This window comes from Anoplopoma fimbria, chromosome 22 (genome assembly GCF_027596085.1).
Source record: "Anoplopoma fimbria isolate UVic2021 breed Golden Eagle Sablefish chromosome 22, Afim_UVic_2022, whole genome shotgun sequence".
NCBI classification, from domain to species: Eukaryota; Metazoa; Chordata; class Actinopteri; order Perciformes; family Anoplopomatidae; genus Anoplopoma; species Anoplopoma fimbria.
In genome coordinates this window covers 9,494,348-9,506,421 of record NC_072470.1, presented here as the reverse complement: position 1 = coordinate 9,506,421, position 12,074 = coordinate 9,494,348, and the positions used below count along the sequence as shown (strand labels likewise).

At 42.7% G+C, this 12,074-nt stretch overlaps 1 protein-coding gene across 4 annotated transcripts in view; it reads right to left on the bottom strand.

Annotated features, from left to right (window-relative positions):
- Nucleotides 1–12,074, bottom strand: part of gckr (glucokinase (hexokinase 4) regulator) — a 48,439-nt gene that overhangs the window by 4,650 nt on the left and 31,715 nt on the right. The gene's annotated exons all lie outside the window — the stretch shown is intronic.

Sequence of the window (12,074 nt, the reverse complement as noted above, 5' to 3'; positions counted from 1 at the left end):
CACCGCATTTTAACATCGGTTAAAACTAAAGCAGTCATTGCAATAACGTGGGATGTTTACTAATCTGACTGCTGTTCTAAATCTTCATGGTTTGGCAGTGGGTTACTGACGTTTATTCCTTATAAATGTGTTGCACAACTTAATTTTTTGAGGTTAATATTTGGACTGTGTCCTCCTCCCCGTCACCATTTCTATAGTTACAGCTTGTTCCATGACATCACAGATGAAGTCATCATTTCTTGATCAGCGTGCTTTGTGACATCACAGATGATGTCATCATTTCTTGATCAGAGTGTTTTGTGACATCACAGATGATGTCATTTCTTGATCAGAGTGCTTTCTGACATCACGATGACATCATTGGGCAAGCTTAGAAAGTTTATAAATAGAGGTGGGAACAGATAATCTGACGAGCTGGGTCCACTAGGCTCCCTTAGATGGAATGACATGGACCTCCCCCACAGCGCCAGACACGACTTGAGTCGCCACTGGCCCCAGCGTTTTCCCCTCCGGGTGATGGCTAGGTGGTGCGCAAAAACGAGCCGGAGGGAAGCCGTACTCAACTCGTCTCTTTGGGTCCGAGCTGTGGCTGCAGGAGCCCCGCTGCATTCCATCTTCGTAAGCGGTCACACCGCATTTTAACATCGGTTAAAACTAAAGCAGTCATTGCAATAACGTGGGATGTTTACTAATCTGACTGCTGTTCTAAATCTTCATGGTTTGGCAGTGGGTTACTGACGTTTATTCCTTATAAATGTGTTGCACAACTTAATTTTTTGAGGTTAATATTTGGACTGTGTTGGAGCTCACCGGCTTTCATCCGAGCAACAGAGCCACCGCGTTTAGTTAGTTAGTTCCCAAAAGACAACAGGTCAAAAACGACTTTAAAACTGAAAACCATCTCTTAAAGCGTGAAACTGAAAATATAAAATATTTATTTTCAATTCCTTGGAGACCAATTTGTGATTTGAGATATTGGCCTATACAAAAAGATATTTAAATAATAATTGAACAGTTCAGATATTATTTTAAGCTCCTACCCCTCCTCCCCCGTCACCATTTCTATAGTTACAGCTTGTTCCATGACATCACAGATGAAGTCATCATTTCTTGATCAGCGTGCTTTGTGACATCACAGATGATGTCATCATTTCTTGATCAGAGTGTTTTGTGACATCACAGATGATGTCATTTCTTGATCAGAGTGCTTTCTGACATCACGATGACATCATTGGGCAAGCTTAGAAAGTTTATAAATAGAGGTGGGAACAGATAATCTGACGAGCTGGGTCCACTAGGCTCCCTTAGATGGAATGACATGGACCTCCCCCACAGCGCCAGACACGACTTGAGTCGCCACTGGCCCCAGCGTTTTCCCCCTCCGGGTGATGGCTAGGTGGTGCGCAAAAACGAGCCGGAGGGAAGCCGTACTCAACTCGTCTCTTTGGGTCCGAGCTGTGGCTGCAGGAGCCCCGCTGCATTCCATCTTCGTAAGCGGTCACACCGCATTTTAACATCGGTTAAAACTAAAGCAGTCATTGCAATAACGTGGGATGTTTACTAATCTGACTGCTGTTCTAAATCTTCATGGTTTGGCAGTGGGTTACTGACGTTTATTCCTTATAAATGTGTTGCACAACTTAATTTTTGAGGTTAATATTTGGACTGTGTTGGAGCTCACCGGCTTTCATCCGAGCAACAGAGCCACCGCGTTTAGTTAGTTAGTTCCCAAAAGACAACAGGTCAAAAACGACTTTAAAACTGAAAACCATCTCTTAAAGCGTGAAACTGAAAATATAAAATATTTATTTTCAATTCCTTGGAGACCAATTTGTGATTTGAGATATTGGCCTATACAAAAAGATATTTAAATAATAATTGAACAGTTCAGATATTATTTTAAGCTCCTACCCCTCCTCCCCCCGTCACCATTTCTATAGTTACAGCTTGTTCCATGACATCACAGATGAAGTCATCATTTCTTGATCAGCGTGCTTTGTGACATCACAGATGATGTCATCATTTCTTGATCAGAGTGTTTTGTGACATCACAGATGATGTCATTTCTTGATCAGAGTGCTTTCTGACATCACGATGACATCATTGGGCAAGCTTAGAAAGTTTATAAATAGAGGTGGGAACAGATAATCTGACGAGCTGGGTCCACTAGGCTCCCTTAGATGGAATGACATGGACCTCCCCCACAGCGCCAGACACGACTTGAGTCGCCACTGGCCCCAGCGTTTTCCCCCTCCGGGTGATGGCTAGGTGGTGCGCAAAAACGAGCCGGAGGGAAGCCGTACTCAACTCGTCTCTTTGGGTCCGAGCTGTGGCTGCAGGAGCCCCGCTGCATTCCATCTTCGTAAGCGGTCACACCGCATTTTAACATCGGTTAAAACTAAAGCAGTCATTGCAATAACGTGGGATGTTTACTAATCTGACTGCTGTTCTAAATCTTCATGGTTTGGCAGTGGGTTACTGACGTTTATTCCTTATAAATGTGTTGCACAACTTAATTTTTTGAGGTTAATATTTGGACTGTGTTGGAGCTCACCGGCTTTCATCCGAGCAACAGAGCCACCGCGTTTAGTTAGTTAGTTCCCAAAAGACAACAGGTCAAAAACGACTTTAAAACTGAAAACCATCTCTTAAAGCGTGAAACTGAAAATATAAAATATTTATTTTCAATTCCTTGGAGACCAATTTGTGATTTGAGATATTGGCCTATACAAAAAGATATTTAAATAATAATTGAACAGTTCAGATATTATTTTAAGCTCCTACCCCTCCTCCCCCCGTCACCATTTCTATAGTTACAGCTTGTTCCATGACATCACAGATGAAGTCATCATTTCTTGATCAGCGTGCTTTGTGACATCACAGATGATGTCATCATTTCTTGATCAGAGTGTTTTGTGACATCACAGATGATGTCATTTCTTGATCAGAGTGCTTTCTGACATCACGATGACATCATTGGGCAAGCTTAGAAAGTTTATAAATAGAGGTGGGAACAGATAATCTGACGAGCTGGGTCCACTAGGCTCCCTTAGATGGAATGACATGGACCTCCCCCACAGCGCCAGACACGACTTGAGTCGCCACTGGCCCCAGCGTTTTCCCCCTCCGGGTGATGGCTAGGTGGTGCGCAAAAACGAGCCGGAGGGAAGCCGTACTCAACTCGTCTCTTTGGGTCCGAGCTGTGGCTGCAGGAGCCCCGCTGCATTCCATCTTCGTAAGCGGTCACACCGCATTTTAACATCGGTTAAAACTAAAGCAGTCATTGCAATAACGTGGGATGTTTACTAATCTGACTGCTGTTCTAAATCTTCATGGTTTGGCAGTGGGTTACTGACGTTTATTCCTTATAAATGTGTTGCACAACTTAATTTTTTGAGGTTAATATTTGGACTGTGTTGGAGCTCACCGGCTTTCATCCGAGCAACAGAGCCACCGCGTTTAGTTAGTTAGTTCCCAAAAGACAACAGGTCAAAAACGACTTTAAAACTGAAAACCATCTCTTAAAGCGTGAAACTGAAAATATAAAATATTTATTTTCAATTCCTTGGAGACCAATTTGTGATTTGAGATATTGGCCTATACAAAAAGATATTTAAATAATAATTGAACAGTTCAGATATTATTTTAAGCTCCTCCCCCTCCTCCCCCGTCACCATTTCTATAGTTACAGCTTGTTCCATGACATCACAGATGAAGTCATCATTTCTTGATCAGCGTGCTTTGTGACATCACAGATGATGTCATCATTTCTTGATCAGAGTGTTTTGTGACATCACAGATGATGTCATTTCTTGATCAGAGTGCTTTCTGACATCACGATGACATCATTGGGCAAGCTTAGAAAGTTTATAAATAGAGGTGGGAACAGATAATCTGACGAGCTGGGTCCACTAGGCTCCCTTAGATGGAATGACATGGACCTCCCCCACAGCGCCAGACACGACTTGAGTCGCCACTGGCCCCAGCGTTTTCCCCCTCCGGGTGATGGCTAGGTGGTGCGCAAAAACGAGCCGGAGGGAAGCCGTACTCAACTCGTCTCTTTGGGTCCGAGCTGTGGCTGCAGGAGCCCCGCTGCATTCCATCTTCGTAAGCGGTCACACCGCATTTTAACATCGGTTAAAACTAAAGCAGTCATTGCAATAACGTGGGATGTTTACTAATCTGACTGCTGTTCTAAATCTTCATGGTTTGGCAGTGGGTTACTGACGTTTATTCCTTATAAATGTGTTGCACAACTTAATTTTTTGAGGTTAATATTTGGACTGTGTTGGAGCTCACCGGCTTTCATCCGAGCAACAGAGCCACCGCGTTTAGTTAGTTAGTTCCCAAAAGACAACAGGTCAAAAACGACTTTAAAACTGAAAACCATCTCTTAAAGCGTGAAACTGAAAATATAAAATATTTATTTTCAATTCCTTGGAGACCAATTTGTGATTTGAGATATTGGCCTATACAAAAAATATATTTAAATAATAATTGAACAGTTCAGATATTATTTTAAGCTCCTACCCCTCCTCCCCCGTCACCATTTCTATAGTTACAGCTTGTTCCATGACATCACAGATGAAGTCATCATTTCTTGATCAGCGTGCTTTGTGACATCACAGATGATGTCATCATTTCTTGATCAGAGTGTTTTGTGACATCACAGATGATGTCATTTCTTGATCAGAGTGCTTTCTGACATCACGATGACATCATTGGGCAAGCTTAGAAAGTTTATAAATAGAGGTGGGAACAGATAATCTGACGAGCTGGGTCCACTAGGCTCCCTTAGATGGAATGACATGGACCTCCCCCACAGCGCCAGACACGACTTGAGTCGCCACTGGCCCCAGCGTTTTCCCCCTCCGGGTGATGGCTAGGTGGTGCGCAAAAACGAGCCGGAGGGAAGCCGTACTCAACTCGTCTCTTTGGGTCCGAGCTGTGGCTGCAGGAGCCCCGCTGCATTCCATCTTCGTAAGCGGTCACACCGCATTTTAACATCGGTTAAAACTAAAGCAGTCATTGCAATAACGTGGGATGTTTACTAATCTGACTGCTGTTCTAAATCTTCATGGTTTGGCAGTGGGTTACTGACGTTTATTCCTTATAAATGTGTTGCACAACTTAATTTTTTGAGGTTAATATTTGGACTGTGTTGGAGCTCACCGGCTTTCATCCGAGCAACAGAGCCACCGCGTTTAGTTAGTTAGTTCCCAAAAGACAACAGGTCAAAAACGACTTTAAAACTGAAAACCATCTCTTAAAGCGTGAAACTGAAAATATAAAATATTTATTTTCAATTCCTTGGAGACCAATTTGTGATTTGAGATATTGGCCTATACAAAAAGATATTTAAATAATAATTGAACAGTTCAGATATTATTTTAAGCTCCTACCCCTCCTCCCCCGTCACCATTTCTATAGTTACAGCTTGTTCCATGACATCACAGATGAAGTCATCATTTCTTGATCAGCGTGCTTTGTGACATCACAGATGATGTCATCATTTCTTGATCAGAGTGTTTTGTGACATCACAGATGATGTCATTTCTTGATCAGAGTGCTTTCTGACATCACGATGACATCATTGGGCAAGCTTAGAAAGTTTATAAATAGAGGTGGGAACAGATAATCTGACGAGCTGGGTCCACTAGGCTCCCTTAGATGGAATGACATGGACCTCCCCCACAGCGCCAGACACGACTTGAGTCGCCACTGGCCCCAGCGTTTTCCCCCTCCGGGTGATGGCTAGGTGGTGCGCAAAAACGAGCCGGAGGGAAGCCGTACTCAACTCGTCTCTTTGGGTCCGAGCTGTGGCTGCAGGAGCCCCGCTGCATTCCATCTTCGTAAGCGGTCACACCGCATTTTAACATCGGTTAAAACTAAAGCAGTCATTGCAATAACGTGGGATGTTTACTAATCTGACTGCTGTTCTAAATCTTCATGGTTTGGCAGTGGGTTACTGACGTTTATTCCTTATAAATGTGTTGCACAACTTAATTTTTTGAGGTTAATATTTGGACTGTGTTGGAGCTCACCGGCTTTCATCCGAGCAACAGAGCCACCGCGTTTAGTTAGTTAGTTCCCAAAAGACAACAGGTCAAAAACGACTTTAAAACTGAAAACCATCTCTTAAAGCGTGAAACTGAAAATATAAAATATTTATTTTCAATTCCTTGGAGACCAATTTGTGATTTGAGATATTGGCCTATACAAAAAGATATTTAAATAATAATTGAACAGTTCAGATATTATTTTAAGCTCCTACCCCTCCTCCCCCGTCACCATTTCTATAGTTACAGCTTGTTCCATGACATCACAGATGAAGTCATCATTTCTTGATCAGCGTGCTTTGTGACATCACAGATGATGTCATCATTTCTTGATCAGAGTGTTTTGTGACATCACAAATGATGTCATTTCTTGATCAGAGTGCTTTCTGACATCACGATGACATCATTGGGCAAGCTTAGAAAGTTTATAAATAGAGGTGGGAACAGATAATCTGACGAGCTGGGTCCACTAGGCTCCCTTAGATGGAATGACATGGACCTCCCCCACAGCGCCAGACACGACTTGAGTCGCCACTGGCCCCAGCGTTTTCCCCCTCCGGGTGATGGCTAGGTGGTGCGCAAAAACGAGCCGGAGGGAAGCCGTACTCAACTCGTCTCTTTGGGTCCGAGCTGTGGCTGCAGGAGCCCCGCTGCATTCCATCTTCGTAAGCGGTCACACCGCATTTTAACATCGGTTAAAACTAAAGCAGTCATTGCAATAACGTGGGATGTTTACTAATCTGACTGCTGTTCTAAATCTTCATGGTTTGGCAGTGGGTTACTGACGTTTATTCCTTATAAATGTGTTGCACAACTTTATTTTTTGAGGTTAATATTTGGACTGTGTTGGAGCTCACCGGCTTTCATCCGAGCAACAGAGCCACCGCGTTTAGTTAGTTAGTTCCCAAAAGACAACAGGTCAAAAACGACTTTAAAACTGAAAACCATCTCTTAAAGCGTGAAACTGAAAATATAAAATATTTATTTTCAATTCCTTGGAGACCAATTTGTGATTTGAGATATTGGCCTATACAAAAAGATATTTAAATAATAATTGAACAGTTCAGATATTATTTTAAGCTCCTACCCCTCCTCCCCCGTCACCATTTCTATAGTTACAGCTTGTTCCATGACATCACAGATGAAGTCATCATTTCTTGATCAGCGTGCTTTGTGACATCACAGATGATGTCATCATTTCTTGATCAGAGTGTTTTGTGACATCACAGATGATGTCATTTCTTGATCAGAGTGCTTTCTGACATCACGATGACATCATTGGGCAAGCTTAGAAAGTTTATAAATAGAGGTGGGAACAGATAATCTGACGAGCTGGGTCCACTAGGCTCCCTTAGATGGAATGACATGGACCTCCCCCACAGCGCCAGACACGACTTGAGTCGCCACTGGCCCCAGCGTTTTCCCCCTCCGGGTGATGGCTAGGTGGTGCGCAAAAACGAGCCGGAGGGAAGCCGTACTCAACTCGTCTCTTTGGGTCCGAGCTGTGGCTGCAGGAGCCCCGCTGCATTCCATCTTCGTAAGCGGTCACACCGCATTTTAACATCGGTTAAAACTAAAGCAGTCATTGCAATAACGTGGGATGTTTACTAATCTGACTGCTGTTCTAAATCTTCATGGTTTGGCAGTGGGTTACTGACGTTTATTCCTTATAAATGTGTTGCACAACTTAATTTTTTGAGGTTAATATTTGGACTGTGTTGGAGCTCACCGGCTTTCATCCGAGCAACAGAGCCACCGCGTTTAGTTAGTTAGTTCCCAAAAGACAACAGGTCAAAAACGACTTTAAAACTGAAAACCATCTCTTAAAGCGTGAAACTGAAAATATAAAATATTTATTTTCAATTCCTTGGAGACCAATTTGTGATTTGAGATATTGGCCTATACAAAAAGATATTTAAATAATAATTGAACAGTTCAGATATTATTTTAAGCTCCTACCCCTCCTCCCCCGTCACCATTTCTATAGTTACAGCTTGTTCCATGACATCACAGATGAAGTCATCATTTCTTGATCAGCGTGCTTTGTGACATCACAGATGATGTCATAGAGTTGTGGACTCGAGTCACATGACTTGGACTCGAGTCAGACTCGAGTCATGAATTTGATGACTTTAGACTCGACTTGACTAAATCTAAAAAGACTTGCAACTCGACTTGGACTTTAACATCAGTGACTTGTGACTTCACTTGGACTTGACCCTTTTGACTTGAAAAGACTTGCTACTTTCCTCGAACCTAAAGATTAAAATGTATGTTTACACGACACTGACCGCTCTATCTCCCTTTGCACGTGACCTGTGTGCGGCACGACATCCAATCAAATTAGATCCACGTTGTTTCTATATGATACATGCATGACACACACCCGCGCGCCAGTAGGCAAAAATGATACCAAAGGTAGTTTCTTTTGGGTACAAAAATTATGAAGTGATAAACAAAAAAAGAATTGCTGTATGTAAAACCTGCGGGAGCAAGATAACAGACGGAGACGCGACAACGTCGAACTTCGTCCGACATTTGAAGTTACACAAAGAACGGTAAGTTTTGAATCAAAGCCAACACTAGCTTGTTGGCTAACTTAATTGCTAGGTAGCTACATATCAATGAGACTGTAAACTCACTGTTAACGTCACCTTGACTTTACAAACATGGTAAACCGTATCTCCTGTGGGTTCATGGTAAACTGTATCTCCTGTGGGTTCATGTATGTATGTATAAGTTCACTCGTTTGCACGCCCCCATTTCTGGGTTGTCATGGATGAAATAGCTGCTAGTGCTAGAGTGTTTGACATAAAAATGTGGATCACCACTCGGTGAGTTGCACATCTTTGAAAACGAACGTTTAGGGTTGATTTAACTCGGACCGCTTTATGAATGTCTGCACCAGAAGCACGGGGTGATTCTAAATTAACCAAAAGCTTGAGACTGGATAGTTTAGGATTTTTTTTTAAGCGAGATTGTATGTGCACACCAGATTCCATTGATAGAAATGGCAATTTTTGCCAATGGAATCTGGTGTATTGGAGAGAGTGAATTAACAAGCATACATCAGTTTCCTGTTGGAAAAGGCTGTTTGATGGCAAGGTACAGCAGTCAAAATATTATTAATAAGTAAGGGGACACTGCAAATGAAATGTATTTTATCAATGAAATGTTAAAACACACACTCTAAAAGTATACAATACAATTAATATTAACCCCAAAAAAGAATATTAACACAATGTTAGCATTTTCTGACATCTGTTTGATATGCTTACCTGTTTCAGATTTGAAGAATACCAGAAGAATAAAAGCATCATAGATGAACCACAACAGCCTTCAATCTCACAATTCATGGACAGTCGTCCAGGTCATTACAGCATGAGTCATCCACAGCAGAAAGCTATTACTAATGCAATACTGTCCGACTTGATTATTGATTGCAACCTTCCCCTGTCTATTGTGGAAAACAAGAGTTTTCGGCACTTTCTGACAGTAGTTGACAGTAAGTACAGCCCAGTGTGTCGCAGAACATTGACATCAAAAACAGAGAGCCTCGCTGGGGAGAGACGTTCAAGATTGAAAACTCAATTGAGCAACACTGAGCATGTTTCAGTCACTGTGGACATTTGGTCTGACCGAAAGATGAGGGGATCCTTGGTATCACTGTCCACTGGATAGAGAGAGAGACAGAGAGGATACAGCTAAAGACAAATCTCTTGGCCTGCAATCGCTTTAAAGGCTCCCACACAGCTGAACGAATCTGTGACCAATTTGAGGCAATATGCGATGAATACAGCATCAAAGATAAATTGGACTACATTATAAGTGACAATGCTGCTAACATGCGAAAGGCATTCACTGTGTGCTTCCCCAGTGAACAAGAGGATGATGACGGAGATCTTCTTGATGACCCTGACCTCTGGTGTGACTTAACCCTGGAAGAACAGCAAACGGTAGATGCTGCTATGGCAAAGAAACAGCGCCTGCAGTGTTTTGCACATACACTTCAGCTGGTGGTGGGAGACGGTTTGAAAGAAACAAAAGTGGCATGTCCTTCTCTTTCCAAGTTATCAAAACTTAGCTCACTGCTGCACACAAGCACAACATTCAAAGATGTGTTTGATAGTGAATTTGGGGAACAGAAAGGCATCCCTGCTGCAGTCAACACAAGATGGAACTCAACACTGAGGCAAGTAAAGGCAGTTCTCCATTGTGATCATCTAAGGCTCTGTGCCGTTCTAGAAAAGGCTGGGCATAAGGAGTTGTCATTCACGCCACGAGAGTGGAATCTGTTGAAGGAGTTGGTGGAGATTTTGAAACCGTTTGGAGAAGCAACTGATCTGACACAGGGAGAGAAGGTTGTCACAATCAGTGCAGTTGTTCCATCCGTCTTGTCCCTCAATCACCACCTTGAGAAGCTGAAGACTCAAGTTCGTTTCCTGAGCGGCCTGGTCAGAATTCTCCAGGCATCCCTGAACAAAAGATTTCTTGGGATATTCATTAACGTGAAAATGGCCAGGACTCAAGATGGGATCACTGCCCCCTTTTCAGACCCAGTCTACCTCAAAGCAGCCGCCTTGGATCCAGCCTTTTCTCTGCTGTGGGTGGAGCCTCATGTGCTGGTCAATCGTGACATCAAGGCAGAGGTGGCACAACGAGTTAAAGGTAATAAATACTATTGACTTCAATGCAACTTTTTTCCTCATAGTCTGATCAGCAATTATTGACAGCATCAATAATTGCATTTTTCAGTCCAACGCTGTATCATCAACACCAATGGTAATAAGGGCTATTTTGTTTCTGCTGTTGCTAAATGTTTTTCCAGAATTGATCCTACAAGATGCTGCAGAGACTGAGCAACCTGTGCTTCTGGTTGATGAAGAAGAGCAAGAGGACCTTGGAGAAGGAGAAGGGCTGTTTGCTGCATATCATAAGAGACAGAAGAAGGATGTTGGGACCTCTCCAGCACTACAGCTAAGTCACTACCTAGACCTAGCCGATGGACAGAACGCCCTTTTGTTCTGGGCACTGAACATGAAGACTCTTCCTTCACTCTTCCGAGTGGCCATCAGAGTGTTGGCAGTGCCTGCCTCTAGTGCTCCAGTGGAGCGAGTTTTCAGCCATGGTGGCATCATACTTCGTCCCCATCGTGCACAAATGTCTGACAGACTTTTGGCCAATTTGATCTTTTGCAAATGCAATGCAGCATAGGGCCCTGACATAGAAAAGCACAACTCTGTTCATTGTCATGTTCATGACACTTCCAATCCAGTCCCCTTCCAATCTCTCTCTCACACACAGACACACACACACACAATCTTTCTCACACTCTCTCGCACACACACACACACACACACACACACACACACACACACACACACACACACACACACACACACACACACACACACACACACACACACACACACACACACTTGATCACACTCTCACACACACACACACACACACACACACACACACACACACACACACCAGTCTCTCTATGGATGCATGCCAATTGTTTGTCAAGGGAGCAACCTGAACTGATAGAGGCATGAATGTATTACATGTAGATTATTTATTTTATTTTATTTTAATTTTGAGAGTGAGGATATCTTTTATAAAGTGGTGACATGGTTGAAAAGGTTAAGGTTACGCTCTGTGTTTGAGCATGTTTAAATGGTTTTCTGTATGTGTGCAGGGGTTGTGATGTCATGGCGGTTGTTGTCAAACTGGATTTGCAAAGCGCTGCTTACGTGGAACTCATCTCCACGACATTCCATTGTTTAGGTTCCATTGCTTAGGTTCCTTTGCTTATGTTCCATTGCTTTTGACTAATGATTTTATTTTATTTAATTTTTGAGAGTGAGGATATCTTTTATAAAGTGGTGACATGCTTGAAAAGGTTAAGCTTACACTTTTGAAATGAGTGTTGCAGGGAGTAGATTTGCAAAGCGCTGCTTACGTGGACAATGTTCTTCCAAAAAAAGGCTTAATAAATACAAATCTTAA